Source organism: Cervus elaphus, chromosome 28 (assembly GCF_910594005.1).
Source record: "Cervus elaphus chromosome 28, mCerEla1.1, whole genome shotgun sequence".
Taxonomy (NCBI): Eukaryota; Metazoa; Chordata; class Mammalia; order Artiodactyla; family Cervidae; genus Cervus; species Cervus elaphus.
In genome coordinates this window covers 25,342,212-25,355,331 of record NC_057842.1, presented here as the reverse complement: position 1 = coordinate 25,355,331, position 13,120 = coordinate 25,342,212, and the positions used below count along the sequence as shown (strand labels likewise).

At 39.3% G+C, this 13,120-nt stretch overlaps 1 protein-coding gene and 1 non-coding gene across 3 annotated transcripts in view; both read left to right on the top strand.

Annotated features, from left to right (window-relative positions):
- The window catches only part of LOC122685281, a 374,369-nt gene that overhangs the window by 166,135 nt on the left and 195,114 nt on the right, over nucleotides 1-13,120 (top strand). The gene's annotated exons all lie outside the window — the stretch shown is intronic.
- Nucleotides 8,175-8,246, top strand: TRNAC-ACA. The gene has a single exon. It is a non-coding gene; the product is annotated as a tRNA-Cys (tRNA).

Below are 13,120 nucleotides of genomic sequence, written 5' to 3'. Positions count from 1 at the left end.
AGAGTGAATTCATCACAAAATATCCTAAACCTTGGCCGGCAGAAAAGAACTATTTATTGCTTCCGTAAAGTAGGGGCGTGTTAGGCACTTTAATTAGAAGCACATTTAGATGTAGGAAATAACTATATTTCCATTTTCTATTTTAGTCTTCAGTCTCTGGCTGAACTGTGTGATCAAGCAGCTCCTGGAAACCATTTGAAATTGGCATAGATGGATCTTCCTTGACTAAATTTAGCAGGAGAGTCAAAATTTTAGTAGTCTGTCTCACCCACTCTAAGTTAATTTACCAATTAGCATTTGTGGCCTCTAACGGCTGCTGTTTGTGTGGAAGTGTACAGTTCTGCTTTCCAGAAGAAAAGAGTTGATGGAGGGGTGTAGTCAGTCCTAAAACTGTTGTGATTCCAGGATTAGACATTATTTTCCTTTTCCAGGGAAAGATAAGCAGGACATGTCCAGACGTGCCTTCTATAAAAGGCTGGCTCAGAAAAGCCCTCATAGAACATATTCACTTTCACGATTGCTATTTCAGGTAAATTGCATCCCTAAGTACTTTACATAAAAATCTTCCAGTTGCTAAATTTGGTTGAAAAGGAATATTTCATTTGGATGATAGATAAAGTGGTATCATCCTTGTGACATCTGATATAATTTTAAAAAATAGTCTACTGTGGATTTAGAGTCTCACAGCTAAAGAAAGAAAAACCTATCATGCTTTGGGGCTAGTTTCATATATTGCTTTTGTGCTAAACAATAGCCATATCAACAAGCCTGGTTCTACCACCACCTGCAGTAAGAATTGGACATGTACATGGTCAGTAAGTCTACTATGGCTGTTATTTATTACATTGGAGTCCATTCAGTGCACTGATCATTTTCCCCATTAAACAGATGATTTAATGACATGAGAACTACCTGAACCCCAGCTCCATTACCAGACTCCTGCGCAGTCTGGGTCTGACCTCCCCAGCAGCATCCGCCTTCCATGGTTGTGTTTACCACATCCTCTGCTGCAGCTCACAAGTGAATCTAGTCACATCTGTCTTTGCATGAGCCTGGAAGGGAGCTTTTTTCCTTCCTCTGAGAAAATTCCTTTGGTCAGATCTCTGGGCTGCATCCTCATAGCCCCTGTTTCCACCCTGCCTCCTTTTTTATCTGTGTGTCATTATATCCTCTTTGGTAGGAGGATATAATGATATTTGAAGAATTTCCTCACTGCCCCTGCCCATGACTATAATCTCTTTAAAAGCAGAAACTATCTTAGTATCCCCACCACTTATTTCAGTGTCTAACAGCTACAAAGAGGAAACTCAATAAGGTTTTGTTGAATGAATGACTGAGTAAATGAATGTTAGGAGAACTTCCTCCAAATGAAGTAAATGGAATGTAGAGGAGCCGCCTATGTCTGAGGCAAGGATTAGTGGCCTCACTGAGATAATGTGAAACAGATAGAAGAAGATAAAACCTTGGAGACAGACTTTTCCAACCTTGCAATTTTTCTGGAGGGTTCACTCTGTTACTGAGTGGCCTGGTGCCCTGGAACAAGTTTACATCATTAGTGTCAGATGTTGAAAACCCTGATATATAAAAGAACTGTTTCCACAGGAACTTCTCAGATAATGGAAGTAATTTTTTTTTCCAGGCGTGCTTGATAAGCTTAACTACAACCCTGAGTTAGAACTGAAAGGAGACCCAAGAGAAAAATTGCCGGAAATAGAGTGGGGTGTGAGAAGATGGTCACATCCCAGGTTATGTCTGAGTCCCTGGGATGGCTACCAAGTGTGGGTTCTCAGCTTCACATGGGAGAGAATTCAAGAGTGAGCCACAGTAAAGCGAAGGAAGGTTTATTCAGAGAGGAAACACATTCTGTACAGAGTGTTGGCCATTTCAGAAGGCAAAAGAGGCACCAGGGTTTGGGGATTGTCAGTTTTTATAGGGGTGAGTAATTTCATAGGCTTAGTGGGAGGAGTATTCCAGCTCTTATGGGAGAAGGATGGGATTTCCAGGAATTAGGCCACTGCCAGTTTTTGACCTTTATGATGGGCCTGGGAACTGTCAAGAGCCTGTGGATGTGTCATTTAGCTTGTTGATGTGTTACAGTGAGCATATATTGAGGCTCAAGATCCAGTGGAAGTCAACTAGTCTGTCATCTTGGACCTAGTTGTTTCTAATCAGTTTATGTCATGTCCTTGGGCTATATCATTCTTTTAAAGGTTGTGCCTTGCCCCTTTCCTGTCTCAGAAGCACAGCCAAGTAGAGATAACTTTGAAGCATCCATGAGTGCATTTATGAGATTTGAATTCCAGAGTCACAGCTTCAGAGGATGCCTATTCTAACAGCCAGAGGCCTAGGTAAGCTTCCTCTTCCTTCCCTCTTCTCTATCTGTGTGATGACTGGAGTCCAGTCTGAGCAGACATCTTTGGTCCCAGACCTCTGCCAACCAAAGCAGAGGCAGCAGTAGTTGAATCCCATGCAGAAGACAGGTGAAGGCATTCAGCAGGAAGGTGACCTCTCTGGCAAAACATGGATAGTTCTCGGTAGCTGTGTTTTTCAAGGTGTCATCCTAGGAGTTCTGGCATCAGATTCACATGTGTGCTTTTTAAAAATTCAGATTTGTGCCTGCCCAGCCCCAACTAAATCAGTGTTTTCTGTTGGTTGGGAGGGCAGGTGGGGGTGACTGGGGAGTTGTGTTAGTTTACTCAGGCTGCAAAATACTGCAGACTGGGTGACTTGAACAACAGAAATGGTGTGTTCTAGTCATTCTGGGGCCTAGAAGTCCAAGGTGACGGTACTGGCAGGTCTGGTTTCTTTTGAGGCCTCTCTCCTTGACTTGTAGATGGCCGCATTCTTGCTAACTCTCCACAGGCTCCTCCCTCCATGCTCCTGAGCCCTTCATGTCTCTGAGTGTGTCCTGATTTTTTTCTGATAAGACCACACAGTCTGACTGAAGTAGGACCCACTGCGTGGGGCCTTCAGTTCAGCTCAGTCACTCAGTCGTGTCCTGTTCTTTGCAACCCCATGGACTGTAGCACATCAGGCTTCCCTGTCCATCACCAACCCCCCAAGCTTGCTCAAACTCATGTCCATCGAGTCATTGATGCCATTCAACCATCTCATCCTCTGTCATCCCCTTTCTCCTCCTGCCTTCAATCTTTCCCAGCATCAGGGTCTTTTCCAATGAGTCAGCTCTTGGCGTTAGGTGGCCAAAGTATTGGAGCTTCAGCATCAGTCCTTCCAATGAATATTCAGGACTGATTTCCTTTAGGATTGACTGGTTTGATCTCCTTGCAGTCCAAGGGACTCTCAAGAGTCTTCTCCAACACCACAATTCTGAAGCATCAGTTCTTTGGCACTCAGCTTTCTTTATAGTTCAACTCTCACATCTGTACACAACTACTGGAAAAACCATAGCTTCAACTAGACAGACCTTTGTTGGCAAAATAATGGCTCTGCTTTTTAATATGCTCTCTAGTTTGGTCATAGTGTGGGGCCTTATTTTAACTTAATCATCTCTTTAGAGGTCCTATCCCAAATTCAGTCATATTCTGAATTATTGGTGGTTATGGCTTCAACATATGAATCTTTCACAAAATTCAGTACATACAGAACCATTCATTAAAAACAACAACAACAACAAAAACCACTTCAGATGGTTCAGAAGCACAAATTTAAAAAGCAGTGATTGTTCTTCTCTCCTTCCCTTATAGAAAACTGTAAGGCTATAGCTAGTCCTTGGCAAGACCAATAACTTTCTACCTCTTGCTGCTCTAAACTCATTAGGCACATCTGTGAGCATCATAACCATCAAGGCTGAGGAATGCTATGTACTTTTTAACCTAATGTGATGACTCTTTCCTTCTAAACTTAACTGTCCTCATTAGGAACTCTCAGAACATTAAAAACAATTTACCTCTTAGGCTAAGGAGTATGTACAAGCATAAGTTTTATTTTGCCAGACTCAACAGACATTGTTTTTATGAATTAACAACCTCTAATGGGAACATCAACCTCCATCCACTCATTAGCCCAGTCCATTGAGCTGCCATATGCTAAACTTCTATGCTAAGTCATATGCTAAGAGCTGGAATAACTTGTCATCAGCACAGCCTGGCCACCAGTTAGCCCAGCAGCCGTGACGCACAGTACTCAGCGTGCCTGTGAAACTTTGCAATTATGGGAGATTTGTCTGTACCCGTCTAATGTCATCTACCAAATTATATCACATCATGTCTTTTTTGCCAGCTGCTAAGTTTCTTGAGAGTGGAGGCAAGCATTAGATTTTATCCAGCTTTATTTCTCTAAAATAGTGCCAGGCATAAATATTTTTTGAATGACTGTGAATAATGAATTTACTTGAATGCCTTTAGGTCTGAGATTTGTCTGGAGAGGTATAGGCAGACCTTTGCAGATGCTGCATTTTTATTTTATTTTATTTTATTTTTTTTTACAAGTTGGAGGTTTATAGCAATCCTGCATCAAGCAAGTCTATTGGGGCCATTTCTCCAATAGCATTTGCTCACTTCATGTCTCTGTGTCACACTTTGGTAATTCTCACAATATCTCAGACTTCTTCTATATATAATCATATTTCTTACGGTGATCAGTGATCTTTGATGTTACTACTACAACTCACGGAAGGCTCAGATGACGGTTAGTATTTTTTTTTTGCCAATAAAATATTTTAAAATTAAGGTAGGTACATTTTTTTAGATATAACGCTATTGAACACTGAATAGACTACAGTACAGTGTAAATGTAACTTTTCTATGTACTGGGAAACCAAAAAATTTGTGCTTTATTGCGGTTGTCTGGAACTGAACCCACCACCTGTCTGAGGTCTGCCTGCCTGTACTTCCTTTATCCCTCATCAAACTTCACAAAATTAAACATATTTGTTATTTTACATCTCTGCCTATGGAGGTGAAAGAAAACCTCTGTATTTCTCTCTATAACCTCAAGAACAACAATACAAAAAAAAAAAAAAGAATAAAATTCAAATATATTTCTTTAACAGAAAAATTTAATAATATGCCAGTAAGTGATAAACAAAGGAGTAATTCTGTTATGGAAAGCACATTATGCTGGTATTGGGCATTAACCTTGTTGCTGTGGGCTGACCAGAAATAAAGTGGCCCTGGAATGAAATGAATCAGGTCTTTGAGGGAGAGGATGCAAAATTCTTCCCTTCATCCCCTCAGCCCCGTGCCCTTCACACACACCCAGCAGCAGCATCATAAGTGTGTCTAAAGAGAGGACTGCTCCTAGAAAAGTCCCTTTCTGAAGAAGGCATCTGTCACAAGTGCTACGGCTAAGATCTGGTTACTGAGCATTTCCAGGGGATATGCACAGTCTCCCTGAGCTGCCAAGAAGAACCAAGTCTTCATTTAGGACTTGGACTTTTTCTTGCTTTGTGAGAGTTTGTCATTTGATTCATTACAGTAGGATGGAAGTGATAATTGGGTATTTTATTTGCATGAGGGAGAATCTTTAAAAAAGCATTTCATTATTCTCTCAAAACAGTGCCTTTTGTTAAAACATTTCTAGCTTAAGACTAAAATGTGAGCTATTTACTGGAGAGAGAGAGAAATATTACAGAGAGCAGACAAGTGAGAAGGTGGCAATAACTCAAAAGAACAGACTTATAAAAAGATGGTCTTAATATAGTGTGATATCCTAATTGGAACTCCTTTGATGAAGTGTTTTGATAATTCAGATAGAGTTAAACCTGAAAATAACTTATCTGCTTCTGTAGGAAAACAAATCTTTTCTTATATAGTAAGGAGGTAGTGTTAAGATTAACAGTTCAAAGAGAATACATAAAAAACCTATTTGTGGAATCCACCATTTTCAAGTACCTTAACATCACTAACCGACATAATATAGTGTAATGTTTCCTTCTTTTATTCTTCCCCCTCCTCATTATCAGTGGTGAGATTTTTTAGAAAAATAATGCCTCAGGTTATGCCTTGAGAAGTGATAGATATTGGCAAAAACAAGGTCTGCTTTGTCTTTCAATACTCACTATAAAAAATGAAGACTCTACACTTGCTCTCCCGGGATGGATCCAGGAATGACTTCCCTTGCTTTGATGGCCATGAGCAGTAGCTGCAAAAAGCTGAATTTCTCTGGGAAAGTTTAGGAGAAAATAGATTTTTGGGTGCCCATCCCTGAATAATGCTGAAGACAGGAACCCAGAGAAGACAATGAAGAGACATTGTGACTGTCTTTTGGATTTGGGAAGTTTGAAATGGGTTGCTTCTAAAATCACGTTCTTTCTGACTGTGGACTTACTGGTTTGCTTTTCCAGGGAAGTGAGTCATTTTGGCAGAGTTGCATGTACTTCATTGCTAAAGGTGTTCTTTACTACATAACTCTCTATACTTAACAGTATTCACAAACGATACTAATTCATTTCTATAAACATATTTTAGAAGTCAGACTTTTAATTATTCTTTGCTGGCCTTCTTCTAGTTAGCCCATCCCTGACCTCCTGTTGTCCTGCTGTGTCCGAACAGTTGAGTTCTCTAGTTTTCCACATCTTCGTAACATGCTGTGGCTTGGCTGTTAGGTTGTGGTTTAGTTACGGCACGGCAGCGGGACCTTGTTTTACTTTCTTCTTATAATGTCCAAGAGCAGAATATAACATAGGAACATATGAATATTCTACAAAATTGCGGTGCTTGTTTGAACTTTTATATTTTATTTATTTTTTGAATGCACCATGAATGTGGGATCTCCCCAACAAGGGATCAAACCCATGCTCCCTGCAGTGGAAGCACAGACTCTTAACCACTGGACTTCCAGGGAAGTCCCTAGAATTTTAATAATGTGATTGCATAAATCAAACAAGGTTCTTCTGATTTCATCTCAGTATCTTCTTAGCTTTTCATAAATCTCTTAAAAGTTTTAAGAAAAAGATGTTTATATTTGTTACCAATTTCATAAAAAACAAAACAAAACCAAAAGAAAACAACAAGCACCTTCCCTTTTCTGCCAGAAACCAAAGGGTTACAAATACTGACTCACTGAACCCTCCCACCCCATTACTCAGCGGACCCTTGTTGGTAAGTTAGTCACGGCTGAGCTCTAGGGCTGTTCATTTGATTAAATAGGTGACATATTTTGTGTCAGATACAACTACTCAACAGGCTTTCATCCAGTGTGGCTTCCTGCTGCAGACCAGCCAGCCCCTCACAGCCACCATTGGAGAACCTTTGTAATAATTACCACCTGCAGATCTTTTCCATTCATTACCTACAGTACAGCCTTCAAGAATGGTCGCTCACATTTTAGAGAAGAAATAGGAAGTTGTTTTTCCTTTCCCTTCTTCATACTTAGTGCTCCCAAAGGGCTCGCCCACCACTGATCATCAAGCTTCCTAATGGGGAAGCGCAGCAGTGCCTCCGTTACTTTCTTCCATCATCAGCCCCATGTCTGATGAATGTACTTGAATATGTACACCATTGCTCTCAAGAGGAGTATAATGGGCCTGCTTAAAAATAACCACCCCCTCCCATGCTGTGCTCATTCATTCTCGGTAAACATTCTACATTAGAAAAGACGTTTTGCTCTTCTGGTGATTGTGTGAGGAAAGATTTGACCAACACTGAAGATTGAGTATTATCAAGAAAAAATTACAAATATTAACTTAGATTTTTTATTTCTTTTCTTATCCAGTTATTATCTAGAGAAGACACTGAATTGAAATAATAGCAAGATTACTGGGCTGCTTATTGATAAATTGGACCTTTGTTAATCCCAATATTCTTTTTGCTGTTGTTTTGTTTATACTTTTTTACTTTTTCTTCCATGAATATATATAGTTTTTATAACTAGAATAAAGTTAAATTTTTGAGAAGAATTGTTTAATTCTTATTTTTAATTGTAGGACAATTGTTTTGCAATGTTGTGTTAGTTTCTGCTGTATAGCAACATGAATCAGCTTTAAGTACACATATATCCCCTCCCTCTTGAATCTCCCTCCTACGCCCTCCTGCCAATATTCTTAGGGTTTTTAGCTCGAGATAAATTCCTTGATAGATTCATGTTATGGAATCACAAAATCTTGGAAATAACCTTATAAACCCTCTGATCCAATTCTTTCAATTCTAGCTTGAGAAAGACTTTTCTTTTTTAATAATCTTTACTCTTATGTTAATTTTATTTATTTTTTTGCTTCCCTGGTAGCTCAGACGGTAGAGTGTCTGCCTACAATGCAGGAGACCCAGGTTCGATCCCTGGGTTGGGAAGATCCCCTGGAGAAGAAAATGGCAACACACTCCAGTATTCTTGCCTGGAAAATCCCATGGACTGATGATCCTGGTAGGTTACAGTCCATGGAGTCGCAAAGAGGCAGACACAACTGAGCAACTTCACTTCACTTCAAAGATCTTAATAATATATTGCACTTCTTTTGCTTTTGAAAATTAAAAAATAAAGAAACTTACAATTTTAGAATATAGATTTACAAAAAGTTGCAAAGATGATAGAGAATCCCTATACATCCAAAAATAGTTTCCCCTGTTATTAACATCTTAAATTAGTATGGTACATTTAATACAATTAATGAGCCTGATACATTATTGTTCATGGAAGTCAATATTTTATTCAGATGTCCTTAGTTTTTATCTAATGACTGTCCTTTTTTGTACCAAGATCCCATGCAGGATGTGCCGTGTGCTGTTGTTTGCTCAGTCATGTCCAACCCTTTGCAGACCCGTGTACAGTAGGGTTCCTCTGTCCATGGGATTTCCCAGGCAAGAATATTGGGGTGGGTTGCCATTCCAACTCCAGGGCATCTTCTCAACCCAGGGATCGAACCCACATCGCCTTCATTGGCAGGAAGATTCTTTACCACTACTAGCACCACCTCAGAACCCCCCATGCAGGATATCACATTACATTTAGTGATCAAATCTTCTAAGGCCCTTTTTTAACTGTGTTAGTGTTTCAGACTTCCCTTATTTTTGATGACCTTAATGATTTGGGGAATACTGGTCAACTATTTTGTAGAATGGCCCTACAAATGGATTTGTCTGATGTTTTCTTTATGATTAGATTGGTGTTAGGAGCTTTGAGGAAGGCATGGAAGTGAATTGCCATTTTCATCGCATTGTATGAAAAATGTATGCTATCAACATGACTAAACACCGCTGATGTTAACGTTGACCACTAGGCTCAGGTAGTGTTTGTAAGGTTTCTCCCCTATAGTTACTCATTTTTCCCTTTCCATATTACTCTCTTCATAAGGAAGTCACTATAAAGAAGAGATCAGGAGCTAGGCTGACCTTCTTTGAGGATGAGGTGTCTACATACATTATTTGTAATTCTTCTGCATGGGAGATTTGTCTCTTCTCCCCCATTTGTTATTAATTCAGTCACTTATTTATAATCATATGGACTCATGAACATTTATTTCATACCTTGTAATATAATTCAATGCTTTGTTATTTAAATTGTTTCAGCTTTGACCATTGGGAGCTCTTTTAGTTGACGCCTGTCTTCTTAACATAATCCCATCACTGCAGATTTGGTCTTTCTTTTTTAAGTGTTTTTTGGTTGTTGTTGTTTTTGTTTTGTTTTAACATTTTATAACTACAAGCACTACAAGATACTGCAGTCCTGCTTATTTCCCACCCCAGACCTGGAATCAGCTTTTTCTCCATCTTGGTTTATTTAATTGGAGAATACTATTAGAAACCAAGATCTGGGCACCACTTTTTCCTGTTGCTGCTGGAGTATTGTTGCATCCAGGCATTCTTGGCTAACAGAGCAAGGGAATATATGTGTGTATACTAATTCATGTATATTCACATATCCATAGATATTTCTGCATGTCAGTAACTGCATCTTGACCTTATATGTTAAACATAAGTTCAACTGATGTCTCCAACTTTGGTACCTTGTAGACTCCTCCCCTTGCTTACCTATAACCTCACACCCCAACAGTGAGATATCTGGCTTCCAGCATCTGCTATCCACTTACTTAGTTATTCAATTCCTTATACACTGATTTTAGAATTATTTGCCTGTATTCCTGGGGGAAACAACTTTATCAACTGTAGAATAGTGCTCTGGTGCAATTCCTTCTGCCTTTACCCTTACTTTTAATATTACACAAGTAAGTGACTTTTTCCCCTTCAGTGATTTCATATATTTTGTAACATGTGTGTGTGTGCACATGCATGTTCAAGTCATGTCTGACTCTTTGTGACCCCATGACTGTAGCCTGCTAGGCTCCTCTGTCCATGGAATTTTCCAGGCAAGAATACTGGAGTGAGTTGTCATTTCCTACTCAAGTGGATCTCCCTGACCCTGAGATCAAACCCACATCTCCTGCACTGGCAGGCAGATTCTTTACCACTGAAGCACGTAGTTAGTTAGATTCTTTTACTCACAGTCTGCATTCCATCCTGTGATCCTCTGACCTCTTAAATGATTTCTTTTTAATTTGCATGTGATAAGGCTCACTCTTTGTAATAAAATTCTGTGGGTTTTCACAAATACATGTGTCATTACAGTATCATACAGAATAGTTTCATTGCCCTAAAAAAGTCTCCTATGCTTCACCTATTTAATCCTTCCCCAACCTATCCCTTCTTGAACCCCTGACAGCTGGTGATCTGTTTACCATCTCTGTAGTTCTGTCTTTTTCAGAAGGTCATAAATGGAATGGTAGAGACTAACCTTTTCAGACTGGCTTCAGTTAACAGTATATACTTGATATTTCGTTCATGTCTTTGCATGGTTTGATAGCTCATCATTTTTTATTGCTGAATGGTAGTCCACTGTGTTGAGATAGCACAGTTTATTTACTTATTTACTTATTAAAGAATGTCTTCGTTGCTTCCAGTTTGGCAGGATTATAATGCTGCTATAAAAATTTTTGTGTGGTCCACTGTGTGTTGGAGATAAATGGGGGGAGGGGGTGCTCTTCTCCATTCATTCCTTTAAGGACCCAGGTTAATAAAGTATTTTCCATCTTCAGCGTGGAACTCTATAAAGTTTATTCTAGTTGTTGACATCCAAGTGGCAACGGTGAGGGAAAGAGAAAGTAGAAAATCATGCCATAGGTTTTATGGGCAAGGCCTGGATGTGGTGTATACATCTATTTCTGTCCATATTCCTTTAGTTGGAACGCAGCTGAATGACCCTATTGATTGAGGGAGGCTGGACTGTGTGCCCAGGAAGACGAGGAAATATGTTTAGTGAACACATGGCAGTGTCTTTGCCTTAATGCCCCTATTTGATCACCAATATCTATTTACTCTTCCTCCTAAACTTGGGTCACACTTACATACTCACCCAAGGGTACACAGTCCAGAGTCCCATCTAGCCACTGCATCCACTCACAGTCTAGGACCTCAGGGTGGTGTGGTGGTCTGGGGTGACTGTTGACACTAAAGACATCATACAGTTGGGGGGCAGGGGGAGGGTAGCCACAATAAACACTTACTCTGAAATGGGGGAGAACGGAAGACATGGCAGTTAGTGACGCAGAGCAGTGATGGAATCCCGTGGGGCTGGCATTATGAAGTTTTTCTGTCCTGCCAATAGACGAGGTCCCTCGTTATCCTGTGACTGAACTTTACTTTGCTCTTTGGGAGGAAGTCCATGGCTTCTGGATCCATTCCCTAAGGGATTCTCCCTTTTTCTTCCTCTTCCTTATCCACATCTGAAAGGGGCATTTGATACCCTCTATTAGAAGTTATAACACTCCCTGCATTTGGATGATTAAATGTCCAAGGATTATTTTAAGTCACAAAAAGTCAGAGATTTTCTGCATCTATGTTCATGGTTTCTTTGGTAATAAAATTCCCTTAGAAACTTAATCGGCTCCTGATCCATTATCTTTCAGTCATTCCACATTCCAGTAAGCTCATGACAAATTCCTTAGTTGGTATGATTCTCAAATTTATATTATTTCTTGGCGTCCCCTTTATCCTTTCCCAAACCTATCTCCTACACCTAAATAATGAATCTTTTGAAGCTATTAATCTCAAGAGGGAAGGTCACATTCTTAATTTGACTTTGTTGTGAGATGAAGCTTTAATGTCTCTTTGGTTCAAAGACACTTTTATTCTTAAATTCTCAAATCTTAAGGATTGTAGAGGCAGTTGACTTTTTCACCATTGACCAAATTTCTAGAAACTGTCCAGTTCTCTCCTATGTACATCTTTTTCTTTTCTGCCATGCCAAACTCAGCAAAGGACACCAGCACACACTAATCCATTCTTTTTTTCCAACCAGTTTCTCCAGAAAGGCCACTTCAGTGGGTGCATGGTTTGTCTTCCATGTTACTACAAAATTTCCCCAAATATTTTTCCCACAGTATAACATCAGTTTCCATCCCTCTGACATCTGATGTTAGTTTCCATTATATATATATATATTCCATTATATATATATTCCATTTTATATATATATTCCATTATATATATATATATATATATATATATATATATATATATATATATTCCATTATATATAATGCCATATATTTTAGGTCTGTGTTACAGTAGCACCCTGCATCAAGGTATTGATTTCTATATTAGACAGGATAATTGACACCTCTGTTGATTTTCAGTAAGAATCCCTACATGAAAGTCTCAATGACTTAAAGCATTGAAAGTACATTATTGTTCTCATCACATTCCAATATGGTCCTCAGGGAGATCTAGTCCACATAGCCATTTAGAGAACCAGAATTACAGTTGCATCTCCACCTTCAACATGTGACTCACAAGGTCATTTTAAGCACCAACATCCAGCAAACTGATGGGAGGAGAGACCCTATTATTTCTGCCTTAATTCCTCTGGCCAGAACTTACTTGTGTGATCTCAATTATAATTGCAAGGCAGGTAAGAAGTATAATCTCTCTCTGAGTGTATACGACCAAGAGAAAACAGAAATAGGCTTGGTTAACAGAGCATTGATTTTGTCACAATCTCACTGAGCTTCTGTCACCTCAGTAATAAAATGGAGCCATTGATAACTACCTCATAGGGTATTGTGTATGACTTCTATAATTTATATAAGCAACATTTGAGTTCCTGGTACATTTTCTCATATTTGAAAAATGGGAATCATCCAACCTGCCCCCTGCCTTCTATTTCTCTTCCT